Raw genomic sequence first — 17,397 nt, 5'->3', positions numbered from 1 at the left:
CCCTCTTATGGCTCCAGGAACACTGGGTAAGGAAGGCAGAGTTTTGCTGTCTTGTCGTATCAACACTTAGGGTTTCGGGTCTCTGTATGTAATGCTTCTGGCCTCCAGGCAGGAGTATAGGCTATACCTTCTTAAAGAGATTACAGGGGCAGGCATTCCAGATGAGTAGAGAGAGGAAGGTGTGTAACTTTCAGGAAAATCACTTCACCTGAGTTTTTATCTTTACCTGCAAAAGGAAGGAGCTGAAGGAGGTGCACTCCAAGGTCCCTTTAAGCACCGACATGCTGTGAATGGTAAGCAGGAATGGTATGATGAGAGCATTTCACCTGCATGACAAGAGGGCTGGATTGTATGCCACACTCAGTCACTGGCTCCACTACATAAATTGTGCCCTCCAATGAGGTCAGTTCCAGGACTCTGTGTGTAAAGCTGAGGCTAAGACTGACCACTTGTGAAATGGCTAGAGAATAGGGCATGAACATAGAAAGATTTATGACGTAGCAAAAGATCTGCAAGACTATGAGGGAATGAGAGAAGGCAGATATGCTCTCCCTCATTGTGATTTCTAAGCCTGGAATAATCCATCTACCTGCAAACTTTTGAACCTGTCCTATTGCCCTCCTGGGCTTATATACTTTGACATTTTCAAATACAGTATGAGCTCTTCTAGTGTGAAAGTAAAGACCCTTGCTCATTGCAAGGGCAAATTTCAAGATGACATGATCAAAGATGGTAGAAGGACCAAATGTTGGGAGTAGTTATTTATAACATCCTGGATAAAGAGCCCCATGGGTACCATATCAAAGCTCTGTTTGTGACATTCAAAATCCCCAGCCAACTAGCAGCAGGAGGTATTATTAGATGGGCTGGCAAACATTCATTTTTTAATGTAGATACTAAAAGCATCAATATATTTAAATCATAGATCAGAATAACATATCTAAAAATGGCTGGGAGGCAAACATATTTGAGTTTAAACAACATGCATTAAAAATATGAATAACCATCCCCCTGTATTAATCATATCAAAATGATTTTGTTTTCCTACCATATGCAGATGTCTCTCACTAAGCAAAGTAACACATTTCTATTTCAAGGCTATTAACGGTGGAGCAGCTGTACACTACCAGAGAATTTTTAGAAATTATAATGAAATTAAACAGCAGATAGAAAAGAAAAAAAAGAAGATAGTGACTTTAGAGCTATGCTTGGTTGATGGTATTATCATATTAAATATATATTTCAAGTACATGATACATTTCCATAGAGTGATGCTAGATCAGTATATTGTAGCTAATTGGAACACAGGCTTGAGGTTTAAAAAAAAATCCCATGTTTAAGAGACCAAAATGCTTTTCTCTGAAGGAGCAAGACAACCTTTTATTTATATATTATGACTCTCCACTGAATGTGTAAAGTTGTCCTGTAGGTGAAGCTGTAGTGGATGCTCTATGAAGTTCCTAATAGCATCACCTGTCAAGAGCATTTGCTGAATACTGAGTAACCATTGTGTACAAAATGTCATTCAGCATTCAACCCTGGATATCATTTCTATTTTACCCATTACTTCCAATAAGGGGGATGGAGTGTTCTTTGTTTTGTTTGGCTTTGTTTTCAAGAGAGAGAATCTTTGTTGTGTCTAATCTTCCTATGTTCTAAAGTGACTCACTAACCACTGAGTTTTGAAACATTTACCCGGTTTTTAGTTGTGCTTATTTTTCTCACCTCTGAATAAACTCTTGGAGTAGTCAAAAAGCGCATCTATGCTGACATATCATAACAGAAGTAGGGGAAAATATCTCAGAGGATAAGTTTTTATGAAGGAAAGTTCATATTCTGAGTTTAAAATTGTATAATAATAATGAGGGTATATGCTAGCAAAATAAAATAAAAATGAAAACCCTGTCACTATACTTTATATATATACATATGTATGATTATTAAGAAATAGTTGAAGCTTTGAAACTGAGATATGTATATAGTTTTAATTTTTATTTCTTATATATATAAACTTAATTCCACAGTTTCAACTATTTCTTACATCAGGCACATAAAACCCAAATGAAATAATAACAAATCTTGATTATTTTGCCTTTGGAAAGCACTATTTTATGGAAAAAATAACTTCTTATTTATCATATGTCAGTATCTAATGTCAGTATCTTTAACTCCAGAAAAGCAAGACAATGAGTTGAATATTCAGATATTTTAGATGAATTAAAACAGACAAAAAAAACAAAGAATAAAAACAAACAAGTTATGTTGGTGGCTACGCGGTTACAGGTTATTTTTGTTTGTATTGAAGAAATATTTTGAACTCTTTTACCCATACTACCTGTATGTGCCACCATTTTGTTTTCACACAGCACAACTGAAGACCTGTTCCAAGCATTATGATGTATCATAGAATAATTTGTTATTGTTGGGTTGCTTATGAAAGCAACTTGAACTCCTGCAGTAGGGATTTTATTTTAGAGAAATACTAATCTTCAGTTTTATGTACTTGAACTTCATCTTAAAATGAGCTACAATTTATTACTATTTTGACTTTACAACATATTTTGAATATCACTAAAAATATCTCACTGGAGTTGTACACACTAATTGTACACAAAGCAAAAATAAGGTTTGTGTAATGGAACTGTGTGACAAAGCACACTGTTGGTGACCTTCCTTGCTCTTGCAAAGTTTTGGTAAAGCCAACCCGTAGAGTAGACACCAACCAAAGAAGTCAGCCAACAGCCTCTTCGTCTGGCACGAGTAGAAGAGAAAGCATCTATATATTTGATGTCATTTTGTCCCCATTCCTAGGTTATCCAAATTAAAAGCTAAATACATAACAAATATGCTGGTAGACCACATCCTTTTTATTTAGGAGGTGCTGGTGTTGAGGACGGGGCCAGGATGGAATAACGTTAAGCCCCTATTTCCACTTGGGTCCTCCAGGGAAATCAAAACAGGACAATGCATTTCAATGGATTCCAGACTTGCAAAAGTATTCTAATTCTCCCAGACAAGACTTTTTAATTTAAATAAAAAAGCTCAGGTTCCAATCTTCTTTTCCTGCCTGACTCCAGAAAACTTCTAAGGGATCAAAGCAAGAGAGGGCTCCAATTATCTCCAGCTCTCTCAGGGAGCCTTTTTAAGGGCAAAATACAATTTGTTCTACAGCAAAGCACCCAACACATGGTCTGTAAGAGAACTTTGATGTTGTGCCGTGGATTCTTTTTGCCTATCAGAAATGGTCTCTTCCTTTTTTCCCACAGAGTCAACACACAATATTAAACAGCCTGTCTGCAGTGTCTAATTAACAAACTGACTGCAGAAGATCCCTTACAACGTAAAATATTAACTCATTCTAAAAACTAATATTCTCCACACCTCAAAAAATAAAATAAGCAAGAGACTGAAATGAAATAAAACCCTGATGCATATCATTCCGGGCCTTTGCCCCCCAAAGAGGTTCTACTCCTTGAAGCATTTAACCATTTCAAAGAAAAAAATACACACAGACACGTGCACACCAAGCAATTTTAAAATGCTTTCTACCCCCAGTCTATACTTTACGGTAGAAAGTCCGATTTGAGAGCTCAGTCTGTACTTCTCTTGATCTTATACTTCACAAATCATTTTAAGTTCAGATATGGAACTCATCAGTTATGTGTCTTTTCATTATAATTGCAAAGCAGTCTTAGAGCTTGGTTCTGTTCCTATTGGCTCAATGGTCATCATGTATCTGCTTTGTATATTTAGGGCATTATTTAACAGAAGCAGCAATCTGTCTGAAGAATGCAAGGGCTGTTTGATATTAACACAGAGAATGATTAATCAAAGATCCCTTGGTCTTAAAGCATCAAGAGAGAGCTGAGGTCATTAGCAGGGCAAAACTGGGAAGCAAGCTTTGACTAAGAAAATGAGACAAGCCAATGCTTTGAGGATTTAAAAAAATAAATAAATAAGGCAGTTGTGGTCCTTCATTTCCACAGCTTTCATTCCAGAGCTTTCAGTTTAAAGGATCACTGTGTTAGGAGATCTGAAGAAATAGTATATTATTTCTAATGCTAGAAATCATTTCCTCTACAGTAAACTATGAAACTATTTGCATCTAGGTAGTAGCTAAATCCACTAGTGTCTGGAACAATAATTATTTCTAATTCTGGAATGTTTAGGTTATTTCATGTTTTAAATGAGAAATATCAACAGATGCAGAACCAGGCTTTGGATATGAGACAGAGCTGGGCTAATTAAACCTGTTACCCGATTGAGAGAGACTTCTCTGGTGCTCCAAGGTAAGCGCTCCTCTGCCGAAGACACAGAGGTTTAGTGTAATTAGCCAGACATGATTCCAAATTAGTTCACTTTTCTACATTGTTTTGGCAGTCGAAACTATGAAACATTTATCCCATCATATACCAGGGAAAGTAGGACTGAACATCCCAAGAACAATAAGAAAAGAAATTATCATCTAAAATTTGGGTTTTCCCCAAAGTGAATCCTGGGACAAGGTGTATTAGTTTTCTACTGCTTCTGTGACAAGTTACCACAAACTTAATTGTTTAAAACAACAAAAATTTATTATCTTATACTTTCATAGATCTCAAGTTCTACATGGATCTCGCTGGGCTAAGACCAAGATGTCATAAGGGTGTATTCCTTTAAGGAGGTTTTAGGGAGAATCCATTTCCTTCCCTTTTCCACTCTCAATAAGCTGCCTGAATTCCTCGGCTCATGACCCCTTTCCTGAATCTTTATAGCTCGCAAGATCAGGCCAAGTCCTTCTCACAGTAACATCTCTCTGTTTATTTCTTCCAATATCCTTTTATACTTTTAAGGACCATTGTGATTAAGTTGAGTCCACCTGTATAATCCAGGCTACTCTCCCTACATTGCAATCAGCTGGTTAACAACCTTAATTCCACCTGCAACCTTAGTTCCCCTTTGCCTTGTACTCTAACACATTCACAGGTTCTAAAGATTAGGATGTAGACATTTTGGGGGCAGCATTTTTCTGCCTACTACACAAGGATTTAGGTGTAAATATTTTATTTGGGAGGTGATCCCAGGAAGCACTATGAGAGAGTAGGGGAAGGGAGAGAAGCAAACAAAGGAAGAGTTCATGAGCAAGTTACTATTGTGGGCAGTTGAGGCTTAATCTACTGAGGATTCTTTAGAGAATAGGTAGAACATGCCTTGCAATTATACCACTGAGTGATGAGAAAGCTGCGGTATATACTCACCAGCTTCCATTGTTTACTGTTTGAGAGTTGTTCCAGGAATATTATTTTCTTGTTGCAGGTATCTTTCTCCATGGAGTTAGAAAAGAGAGCTGCAAGTAGATCTAATTTACACTGTTCTCACACTACTCAATTCCAGAGGACAATATCTAAATACTTAAGCTCATTGGATACTCTGACACTACTTGGGTCATGTGGCTATCCTTGAACCAATCAGTGCAGTTCAAGAGGGATAAAATGCCCTGATTGGCCAGGCCTGAGTGATGTGCTATCAAGTATATGATTGCCAGTTCCACTGGCGTTGCAGGGGGTGGAGGAGGAGAAATGCTACAATGGAAAGAAGGGTCTTGCGCAGAAAAAAAGCAGTCAATAGTTTCTGGAAGACTGAAAATAATCTGTAGGGTTCAGAGAGGTGAAGATCAAAGAATAGGCGTCAGGGCTTACAGCTGCAGTAAGACCCTCTGGCACCCAGAGGTCCCAGCTCATACTTCTGTGTCGACAGAGACCAGGAGCACGGTTGCCAGGAAAGAAGAAAGCAAAACTACCAGACGCATATATCGCCACACTTCAGGGCTGAGTTCCTGGAGTCCAAAAGCCAGGTTGTAGGCATCTTTGATGTGCTGCTTTAGGCCTAGATCCTAGGAGCTTACAGAGAGAAGCTGCCCCAGAAGGCGGTGGTAGAAAGTTCAAAGCTTGAGAAAGGGCAAGAAAAAAATGTCATGGAAAAGGAAAAAGAGAACCACAAACAAGTAAAAGATACATTAGAAGATAAAGAGATAAAGGAAATGAAGAGAATAAGCCATGGAAATTTAGGACAAATAGGGTAGGAGCAAGTATTTTAAAAATGGAGTAGGACATGAAATTAGGAGGACAGGTGAAAGGACTGCACTGTTTAGGAATAAATTAGATAATTGGGTACTTACTTGCTAGGCCTTGTATCTATCAATCTATCTAATCTAATATCTATTCTGGATCTTCTAGGGTTAGGATTTGTCTCTGAAAGCTAATACATCTTAAAAGAAAAACATCAAACCTAACTCCTAAGTGCTTTGAAAACCTTTTATTTTGAGAACCCTTTTGAAAAAGTTGCAAAGGGAGAATTTTAGGATGTAACACACTGAACATGTTTCTAAAAATCTTAACCTCTTTTCCCCGATGTGAGAAGATGTCTCAATCTGTGTCTGTGCCATTTCCCCCTACCACCTGACCCCCAATTTCCACCCCTACTGGCCTACTGGCCTAGTCTTTCCCTTGTCCTCCCACTTTCCAGATTGTTTTCTCTTCTCTAAGGGCAGCTCCTCACCCTCGGTCAGCTCAGTTGAGTCAGCAGCCAATCGGCAGCATAAAGTATCCTCTCAGGCGGTAGGGAAGAGAGGCTCTGAATTCTGCACTTGAATCTTCTTGGTTCTGCTTCTCATGCATCATCTCCTTTAATCCCAAAGACAGAGTTAGATGTAGGGCGGATTATCGTCATTCAATAGATGGGAAAACTGAGTTTTAAACTAAGACCTGTCTGATTCTAACGTCGATGTTCTTGAACACTACACTACCACATATATCAGTGGTTCTCAGATTTTGGCATGAGATACGTCACCTGGGGATACTTGTTATTTGTTAATAAGAATTCCAAGGCCCTACCCCCAGAGATTCTAATTAATCGTTTTGTGTTAAGGGTCAGGAATCTGCATGTTTCTCCAGCACTCAGGTGACTCTAATGCAGGTGATTCTAATGCAAGTCAGACCCAGAACATACTTTGAGAAACATTGCTAATAAATCCTTCGCTGGGGAGGATTGCTTGGGAAGTGATGTAAGACTGAGCCGTCATACGCATACATGAGTTCACATTTTTAAAGTACAGCATGGGCTACTACCCACAGATGTATGGATTTTTTGTTTGAATCCTGCTTGACCATTTGTGGACTCTATTGGTTCTGTGCACAGTGTACTAGTATACATAATATTCTTATTTAAAACCTTGCACAATATGAGAAAAGAGTTCAGTCCCTTTGCTATGATTCCGAAATAATACACAGACATGCCCCGAGGTGTTTCAGGTTTAGAAACCATTATAAAAAGACATTTGTGGTCTCTGACAATGCCTTTAATTAAGAAGAGTGCTGCTTCTCTAGTGGAAACTTTTGGGGGAGAAAAAAAGAAAATGAAAGAAAGTTCAGCTAAATGACAACCCTCAGGGGTTAATAGCTCTGAAGAGTTTTGTTTCTAAACTGATATTCCTTTGTGGAAACTCTTCATCTTTTGAAAGTAGAGTAGGGTCACCCTCCCTCAGAAGCAGAGAGCAGTGATTCAGTGGGTTCTTAGAAGTGGCCAAAGTGCCTGGGGACAGGAAGGCTCCTTGCAATGGTGGAGGTGAAGATTGCTAGAGTAATGAGGCTCTCTAAAGGAAAACTCTTCCCACTTCAGTTTTGTCTTTTCTTGGCTTTGGGTGGGAAACAAGCAGGGCAGCTCATAGGGCTGCCTTCCTGGACATATGGGTCCGAATCCTGCCCCTGCCACTTAGCAACCGGGGGAACTCTGGCGGGCAAACTTCAGTTCCTCCTCATAAACAGTGATGATCACTCAGGATTCCTGTGTAGGGGGTCCAAAATATAGCAAGTGGCCCCATAAATGTTGGCTCTAATCAGGTTAATCTATAACAACGAAGATTCACTGTACGCCATTGAATGCCACACAATAGGCGTGTGTGGAATTTTCACTTACCCTGGCCCAACAGTGAGTTCATCAGACACGGCCCTGCCCTGGGAAACTGACATCCTAGGGAGGAAAAGAGACATTGGTCAAATTCTGAGCCCATCTGGATAATTCTTATATCTTAGATGTAACACTTTGTTAAGGTAATTCTTCCCCAATTGGTAAGGAAACCAAAGTTCAAATGCAGTTAGAGAACTTGGCAAAAAATCAAGACCCACAGGCAGCATATCAGAAACTGGAATACAGTTCCTCTTTACTCCCAAATCCACATTCCGTTCACTGCCCTGTGGTTTCAGCAACAGATGATTGATCTTTTGTCAATTTTTAACCACCTTCTCACCAAAGGGCCTGATGGCATTCTTCATGCTGTGTGTGTGTAAGCAATTTCGAACTGACAGGAAGCTTAGGTGGTTATAATTTATTTAATGTTTGGGAAATGTAGAAGTCAGGAGAAATTTTTAATTCATGGGATTATTTTGTTTGTTCAAACCCTGAGTAAACAAAAACCAGAGACTTGGGAAGAGCAAAGGTCTTAAAACATGTATCAGTTATTTTTGGTTATACCTCAGGAAGCAGTAAGCAGAAAGCTGTAAATAAAGTGCTCAATTCTGCAAAGTACCCATCTATTAGGAGGGGACCATATCAGGTAAACATACCCAAACGTCATATAATAGCAGAGATAGAAACAAGCTTTAATATATATCATGGCTTATGGCTAGATTTGGCAGGGAAAACTCCCCAGCATTGCTAAACCAATGAAAGAAAATATTCTTTTTATTCAGTTTTCTTAATTTAAGCTTTATAGTTTCTGTGACGTGGCTAACTTTTGCACATCTAAACAAAATCAGAGGAGAAGCTGACTTCAGTATCCACCACAACTGTGGATGTACAATGGAACCTAAAAATAACTGAAAGATTTTTAACTATACTATTGGTTCAACCTTCTTCAGCATCCAATGCTTTCTAAGGAAGTTGAGGATTTCTTCCTTTGCTCGCCGTCACCGTCTAGTGATAACATAGAGAGCAAAAGTAAGGCAGTAAAAGTGAGAAAAGAAAGTAGGAAGAGTAGAATCTAACTAGACCAAATGAACTAATTAGACCAAAGGGTGGGACTGAAAACTCTTCCATTCACACAGTCTTCCAAAGTCTTTTTTTTTCTGCTTTCGACTACTGTCACTGCAACAAAGAATTTAGCAAAGAGGATTAGAATATAGTAGCCAAATCTAAGATTGTTTTAAAAAATACTAGTAACAAAAACAGAAGCTCTTATTGGGGGAGAGTTGGTAAAGGTCAGCTGGACCCACTGGAAGATGCATTAATTCTTTTAAGGCACCAGGGCAGAGTTAATTGAATGTCACCCCAAAGGGTCACCCAGAGCTCTACCAGGCTCACACCCAGCTCTACATCCCAGATGCACGACAAACAGCCCCTGATTAGTTAAAATAAATCATTTTAATTTTATAGAGACTTTTCTACTTAAATAATAAACTCCTTTTGGCATTGCCATTTGTGTGGATGGTGACCCTCTTCAGAGAGGGAGCCCCCAAAAGTCATAAGTGTCCCCAGTGCCTGTCAAATTGCCAGAGTAACTCACAAGCAAGAGGAGATCTTTTGAAGAGGCTATGTATTCTGCATAAATCTTGAGTACTTTTGTTTTCAGCAGTTTTCCTTTCTGTATAGAAATCTTACTTGACATCTAAATAGGCAACCGTATATTTTAAGCTTCATCTGAATTTCTTCTCCTGTGGGATCACAAGAGTCTTCCTTGTGGATGGATTGCAGTCTTTCTCAGCTTTCTTTTCCTTTAGAGAAGCAGTTCTCAACCTGGGCTCTATGTCTTGGCCTGAAGAATTCTGTGAGCATCTACAATTGTGTGTGCACCTAGGTACTTTTTTTTTCTTTTCTGAGAAGTGGATTCACTAACTTCATCAGATTCTTAAAGACATCTGGGAACAAAATATGGTTAAGGAAGCTGGCTTCCCAGTCTCTATTTCTTATCTGCTACCCAGAAGTCCACTCGCTGTCTTGAGCCTTAACCACGTGGCAGCATCTTTGGTTCTTATAGATTAGTACAGGTCTTTTCTGGATTCCTGATCACCACCACTCAGAAAAATGTTTATAAATTATATGCCAGAGTCTGGCAAGCTTTAGAAAGCTACAAATTAAAATGCTTGAATTGGGTTCTATCCCTGTTTCTGATTAAGATTTCTGTGACATACATTAAAAACAAAAATCAGATAGAAAACTGCAGGGTTGCATCAACCTAGCCTCATTCCTTGGTACAAACAAAACTCCTGTTGAAGTCAAAGGCTCTCCTTAATGCCCTTTTATTTTCTTCTTTATAGAGAATAAGGCACTGACTGAAGTCCTGCTAATTCTCCATAAAGCCTCTAGGAGCCTCACTATTGCCTAGGATGACAGCCCAAATGCCCTCTCCTTCCCGGGACATTGCGGGCGGAGGCCACCCGCCCGAGAATTTCCCTCCTCCTCCTGCAGGGGCCAGTAGAGGCCCACGCATCTTCCTCCCTCCCTGCCCCCTCCCTGTCCATTCATAAAGTGGCGGGTGATTTGTGACCGCCTCGCTGTGACTGTAGAGGGAAACAGCCATCTTTGCTTGGCTCGATACTAGATTTGTTTTTCTAATTTCTTTTTACTTGAAGGTTTACCAGCTGCTTTATTACCAGAGCGCAGCTTCCTTGCAGTCTCTTTTCTTTTTCCTCTCCTCCTCTGTTCCCCTCCTTTTTGTTCCTAGAGACAATCAGTGTCTCTGGTCCCAGCTGCCACTGCTGATTTTTCATTACAGTTTAATTTAAAACTGGGATTGGAATGGAAATGTCTTTTTGCCATTTGGGGTTTGCGAGGCCTGTGGTTTTATTGCCAAAGGCACAAATGTTAGTTACTACTGTTTTTCCAGCGTTTGCAGGGGAGGGTGAGAGGGTGTGGGAGGGAAAGACAGACAAACTGACGAGCAGAAGCGGGAGGGAAACAAGAGGGAAAATCCCTCTCAGAGGCAACAGCAATCTGCCGATTGTTTTGTTTGATGTTTTGAAGAATACGAGTTGAGTTAGGAGGAGGAGAAAATAGTGTCTCCTCTCCTTAAACGAATGCTTCTGTGGGTCAAATACCTGTCAACCCCGGGAGAGAGGAGAATCAGGGAGGGACATCACACCCGTGATTTGGGAATTTACAGAAAAGCATTTTGTCCTTTTATTATAATTATTTTTTTTTTTTTTAAAGAAATAGTAACATCTCCAGCCCTTCAGTTGACCACAGCGTCACAGCTTTAAATGGGAACACCTGAGGAGGGACTAAATTGTATACAACCTCGGAGGGAGCAAACTATGTATATATTTATATATTTTCACCTAGAAGGAGACAGCAGGCATCTTTCTCCACCAGCTTCTGTTTTCTCTCTCCTTTTACGCTCTGGGGCTCCAGTCCTAGGGTTAATTTACGAGTCTCCTGCAGTCATGAAACCCAGTCCAACTACACAATTAATGTTTCCTATAATCTCTTAGAAGGCTCTTGGTGACTTATGGTTTTGATCAGATTAAAACCAAACAGTCCTCTACAATTACGCTTTTACCTATCTCAGTGTAAAATTACGAAGGCAGGGCATTCTTATTTACGAGTAATCTTGAAGGAGGAGGTGGACAGAAGTTGAAGACGGTGCACGCCTTCATAAATATTGAGCTAGTTTCCCGGATGTGGGGCATCCGAGGAAGCCAGAACGGCTTATCTATCATGCTAGAAACAATTACTGTCTCCCCGTCACAGCAAGAATCCCGCTTCTCCTGGAGACTCCAGGTTCGGGTGTCAAGCTGAATGCTCCATTATCTCCACCGGTCACGCTGCTTCCTGCGGCATCCGTGAACCTGTCTGCGGTAGACCCATCTCACCGTAACGGAGCAGCTCCGAGACTCGGGACACCTCACAGGCTGCTTGGGGCCCCGGCTGCCAGCGTGCTCTGTGTTGTGCGCTCTTGGTTAACGGGGACATCATTTTACCCCAAAGCCTACATTTTTCGCGGCTGGACATCTCAGCCAGGTGCCCTCTCCTCCTGATTTGCCTCCATCCACTACTCTCCCACGTGTCTGGTGGCTTCTCTTTCCACTTGGAAGGGAGGAGGGACTTGGTGAGGGGGCCCAGCCGTCACTCCGCAGACAAATTTCCAAGACTTCTGGGGTCGTCTTTGCAACTCACGGGACATTCCAGTGGTTGGAATTTCCTCACAGAAGCCACTCTGCTACCAAAAGTGGAGATCTCGTTTCTGCAGGTCAGAGTTCAGGACACACAAAGGGGGAAAGAAAACAATAACAATGGAAACCGTGTTTAACCCCAGCAGCTGCCCTGACTCCACTCCAATAACAACAAAAAACAAAAACAATCAGAACAACAGCAAATCTTCTCCCTACCCTGGGCCTAATGTGGTTAATGCTAAGCTGACTGCCATAGACATGGCCACAGCCACTGTGCCAGAAACTGCGTGCTGCTGAACTAAACTAAGTGCAGAGGAAATACTTCCCCAACCACCGAGTGAAGTTTAAACCTTCAAGGAGCCAACTGACATCTGAGGAAGATGGTTCTTTTTGCATACGGGTGCGACCTTCCTGGATGAAGAAAATTCCACAGTTATCACCTTGGGTTGATCAGCCCTCCCCTCTGGGATGAGTTTAATACCGGACAGGATGCTCTGAGGGCTGATCTACTTGCAAGCTCCATCTTGAGATGCTTTCCTGCTCTGGGGCACCGCACAGTGCCGTCATCTCCTTGCAAAGCAGATACTGCAGCCAAATTTTCTTCCGCTGTTTACTGAGGTGAATGCAGGGGGAACTAGGGATTGAACATTCCTTGTCCTGTTTGACAGGAAAAATGAGTGTTTGATCTTATTTTGTGCTACAGGAATTTCTTCGGAAATCTCTTGGAAAAATCTCATAAACCTAGGTTAGTGGCCACATATGGAATCCATTAACTCCTCATTTCTGCTTGTTCTTAGCAAATTTTTGTCTGGTGACAACACACGAACTTTGGGGTGTTTTTGTTTTGCTTCACACCGCAGAACTCTGTTGACTTACTTTAGTTTCGAGAAAAATATTTAGGAAACAAAGGCTGTGGTTGGGGTGAAATAACTGACCGCAAGTAAAACTGGGTGGGATGTTCGGTTTGTGAGAGATCACGGGGACAGTTTTCTTCAGACTTCAGGGGGATTCCAGAGTTTCCAGTGTTCTGGGAAGAATGTTCCTTCCCTGATGAAACAGTAAGAAATCTGGGTTCTCTTCCTCTCTTCATCCACACCTCATGGTGTAATGCTGGGAGAGAGGATTGGTCTCTTTTCCTTTCTAAGTTGTTTTCTAAATCTAGCATAAAACAGCAATGTACCTTTGTCGCAAGACAGCCCTATATCTCCGGCTTCAAAGGCGTTAAATAATTATATCACACCAATATTTGGAACTAAAGTTACTCGTGTATGACCAAAAAAACAGACTGGAGGACAACTCGAAGAAGGAAGACAGGCTGAGAAATTTAGAAGAAAATTAGCTTTTATTTTTCTGTTTAAAGTAATTAATAAACTAAACATAGCAATCAGCCCTTTCACCCACAGTCAGCATCAGGGGACTTCAAACATTGCCTTTGAAGTGGGCCCCCAGTCGGGAGGACCCCACTGTTTAGGCTACTTTATAGTGGTAATGTGCTGCCTGGAAAAAAACACATGCCAAGAAAATGCACAGATTGAATCTCTGAGCATCTGAAACCCTAAAACTTCAGGGGGCCAAGGAAGGTCCCAGTCTTTTGATTTTTTTTTTCTTAAAAATAAAAAAGGCCTAAAGTATTAAATTGAAGCAGGCATTTCATTTCTTTCCTTCATTTTTCCTTTCACCTCAGGAGACCTACATTAAATTCCACTTAGATCACAGCTAGACGTGGGTTTGATGGTCTCAAGCCACCTTTTAACTGTACGTTCATCCCATAAATAGAAGATGAATAAAGACGTCAAACTTCATCCATATAGTATTCTGACACACGTGGCTCTCTGTGAAAGAGGAGCCCGGATGAAGGTGGATTGCAGTGGCTTCTAGAAAGCAGAGAACTTCAGCATAACTTGGTGAATTTACACACATAAACAGGAGCGTGTGGGTTATGAGCCGTAGCAGGTGGGGCTTCAGCTGCCAACATTGTCCCGAATGGACATTTGTGGAAGGACAGTGATTGTGCTGATACAGTATGAGTTCAGTGTGGGCCACTTTCCCAAAGCCATCATTGTCAAACTTTGTGCTTAAATGGCTCTTCTCCGGGACAAGCGAACTAAGGCCTACACTTAAAGCAAGGTGTCCTGAGACCAGATTCAGTTATGTTCAGAGTAAAAACATAGGGATTGTGATTTGGCGATTATACTATTAAGATTTATTCATCTATCTGTGTCCTAAATAGGGAAAGAACCAAATCTAACAACCGGAAAGCAAGGAATACACTGCTAAATATTGATAATTCTTTCCCTGGAATACTCAGAGCTATTTTTAGTTTGTTATGTAAAAAGCCAGTGAGATGAAAAGTGAAGTGATCCGTTTCCAGAAGAAAACCTAGTCAAATCTTCATTAATAATTCCTTGTAGAAGGCTCCATAGGCCTTTATCTGACAGCCTGACAAGCTGAACTAAACAACAGAGACTGTAGGAATGTAAAAGACATAATCTTAACACCAAACCTTCTGAAGATGTGGCTGTCATTTTACATTAAAGGCAAGGGGTAAAAAACCTCCACTGAAACAGAAAGAGATTTTGCAGCATGATTATAGAGCTAGAATTTAGTCGGGGAACTAAAGGCGGGCAACAGAGTTAGCAAAGGGTGATATGAAGGGTATTGAACAACCAAGCTTCCTTTCCATGTCTGGCTTGGGATTTTTGAGAGCAAAAGATGAGGCAGGTATGACAAGAGACAGTTTAGCTGTTCCTAGGCCTGGTGACAAATCTTCATTATCAATAAGGACTATGTAACAAATATTGGGCTAACCACTGTATCAATATAAAAACAAACACAAAGATCTAGATTCTGCTTATGTTTCTATAGCAATGTACACTTTCCAAAGTCTTTTCACATGGGAGAGTCTCACTGGACTGTCACAACACCACAGGGCAGTCAGGATAAACAGTGCTGTCCTATGGTACACCTGAGTAAACCATCATTCAGAAATACCAAGGGACCTGTCCAGGGTTAACTAGCTGGTAAATATTGGGGTTGAGAGAAGATCCAGCTTTCCTGCCTTTATACATGTGCTCCCAGTACATTTTTAATATAAAAACAAGTGCAAGTAGCAAACTTCGGATAGTCTAATGTCCATCAAAGTCCCAAGGTCTGCAGGAAAGAACTGGAATCAGTGAGAACAGAATAATGTCAAAGAGCAACGGACTATGGGAACACCTGGGTGTTGCTGCCCTTCTGCACTGAGGGTCTTCTTGCCCATAACTTGAGGAAAATCAAGGTGAGAAATTGTCTGTTGTTGTTGGTATGGTTACTTTCCCCCAATCATGTTATAATTAGTATTAAAATACTGACAGTAATTCACTCCTATAAAGTACTTAGTTTATGTAGGCTGTATTCTAAGCTCTTTTCATTGATTGGTTCATTTACTCCCTATGAAGTAGGTTTTAATGTTATCTCCATTTTATAGGTAAGGAACCCATGACTTTTTCTGACAGAATTCTTAACTGGGAGCAATTCTGCAACTGGGTGAGATGCATTACAGAAGTCTCTCAGAGCCAGCCTTTAAAATAGCCCACATTCCTCAAGCTGCAGGAGAGAGAGTGTGTATGTTTAAGTGTCCGTAGGGGTGGTGTGGTGGGGAGGCGTCTCTCTCTCTCCTCATTCTCTCTCTCACTTTTATCAATACTTCCTGAGCACACCCTGTCCTGTGCCCCCTTTGTTAACAACCTTCCAGTGCTCTCGGAGCAAAGGTTGGCTTGCAGCTTTCTCCCCTTCCTGCTGCCTGTCAGGAGAGGAAATCACAACTTTCAGAGGGACCTGCTGCAGGGGGAACTGGATAGCACCAAAGGGTCAAGGGTAAGAATGCAGGGAACAGTGAGAAATCCCAGATAGTGTCCAGCCGGGGCTAGGAAGGAAGGACTCCTTCACATGTGCCTCTCCTGTTTGCTGCCTCTGGTTCCTGCAAGAAAGAAAACCACAGCACATTTTGCTGTGACGGTGCTAGAGAAATGTTGAGGGCTTCAGGGGAGGTGTGACCCTAGACAGTGGGTTTGCCAGTCTCCTAGTTCAAATGAGCCAGGAAATTTAACTGAAATAGTAGTATTAGTTAAGTAATGCCAATATAATGTGTAATTCATCACCAGGTCCTAGTGCTCTAATAACCTAGATGGCTAATCACACTGTGTGCTAGTAACAATCGTGCAGGGAGAAAAGGCTTCATGAGAAGAGCACATGATGAAACCTCCCTATAAATTCATCAAAAGAATTCCCCTCCCTTCCATGCCTCTCATTCCAGACCGGGATACTGACACAGTTAAGGATGGGGTGCGAGGCACACATCTCTCCTCCTTCCCATCTGTCTTAGCTTCTGCTCTGCTACGGGGACCTGGCCTTGACGAGAATCCATCTTCCCCATAAAGGTCAGTGTATCCTGATGTTACTTCCTCTGAGCCCGTACTGCTCAGGGTTAAGGCTTCCCTAGTTAGGACAAAATGACACAGCAAGAGGTCATGGGTTAAAGGTTTGGGTGTCGATTGTTTGGCTAGTGATATTTCTAATTCCCATCAACTTTCATTAAGAATTATGTATATGGAGCAGCAGAAGTCATGCTTATTAACTGAGTCCTTCTCTCCTACTGGCAGGAAATACTGCTGTTTCTTGATGAAGCTGCATGTTCCCAAAGCATGGAATGGTAAAGATCATAGCATTTTAAACCTAGAATGGGCATTAGACATCGTTTAGTCTAACTCTTTCACTTCAAAGGAGAGGAAACAGGTCCTGCGAGGCTCATCAATTGCTTGAAGAAGGCCATTTAGTTAGTTAGTGACAGAGTCCGGGCTACACCCACCGTTCCCTCCTTCCACGCCACCTCTGCCACACTGACAAATTAACAAGTATTAAATGGCTCCCAGCACCTCAGGAGCCAGAGGGTAATGTTAAATCTGTATGGCTTCCAGTGTGCGTGGAATTGGAAGCATATTTAGTAGCCAGAGGCTATGGGCATGATAAGTTTTTAAAATGCAAATTGCTATCTACTAAATAAAAGGAGTGTAAGTTTGAGGAAGTTAGTTCAGCTGGAGCTAATAGGCAACAGTGTTAATTAGTCCAAGGGCATGGGTCCAATTTCCATAAGGGCCAATTAGCTTCACACAAAGGAAAAAAAAAAAAAAGGACTGTTTCCTAGTTTTGGTGTGGACCCCAAACTCAGCCAACTGGGTCCCCGGGGAAGCCAGGTGAGAGAGAGAGGATGACACAG

This window comes from Grampus griseus (assembly GCF_964374135.1).
Source record: "Grampus griseus genome assembly, chromosome: 7".
NCBI classification, from domain to species: domain Eukaryota; kingdom Metazoa; phylum Chordata; class Mammalia; order Artiodactyla; family Delphinidae; genus Grampus; species Grampus griseus.
The sequence above is the reverse complement of the archived record's forward strand: the minus strand, read 5'-3'. Positions refer to the sequence as shown.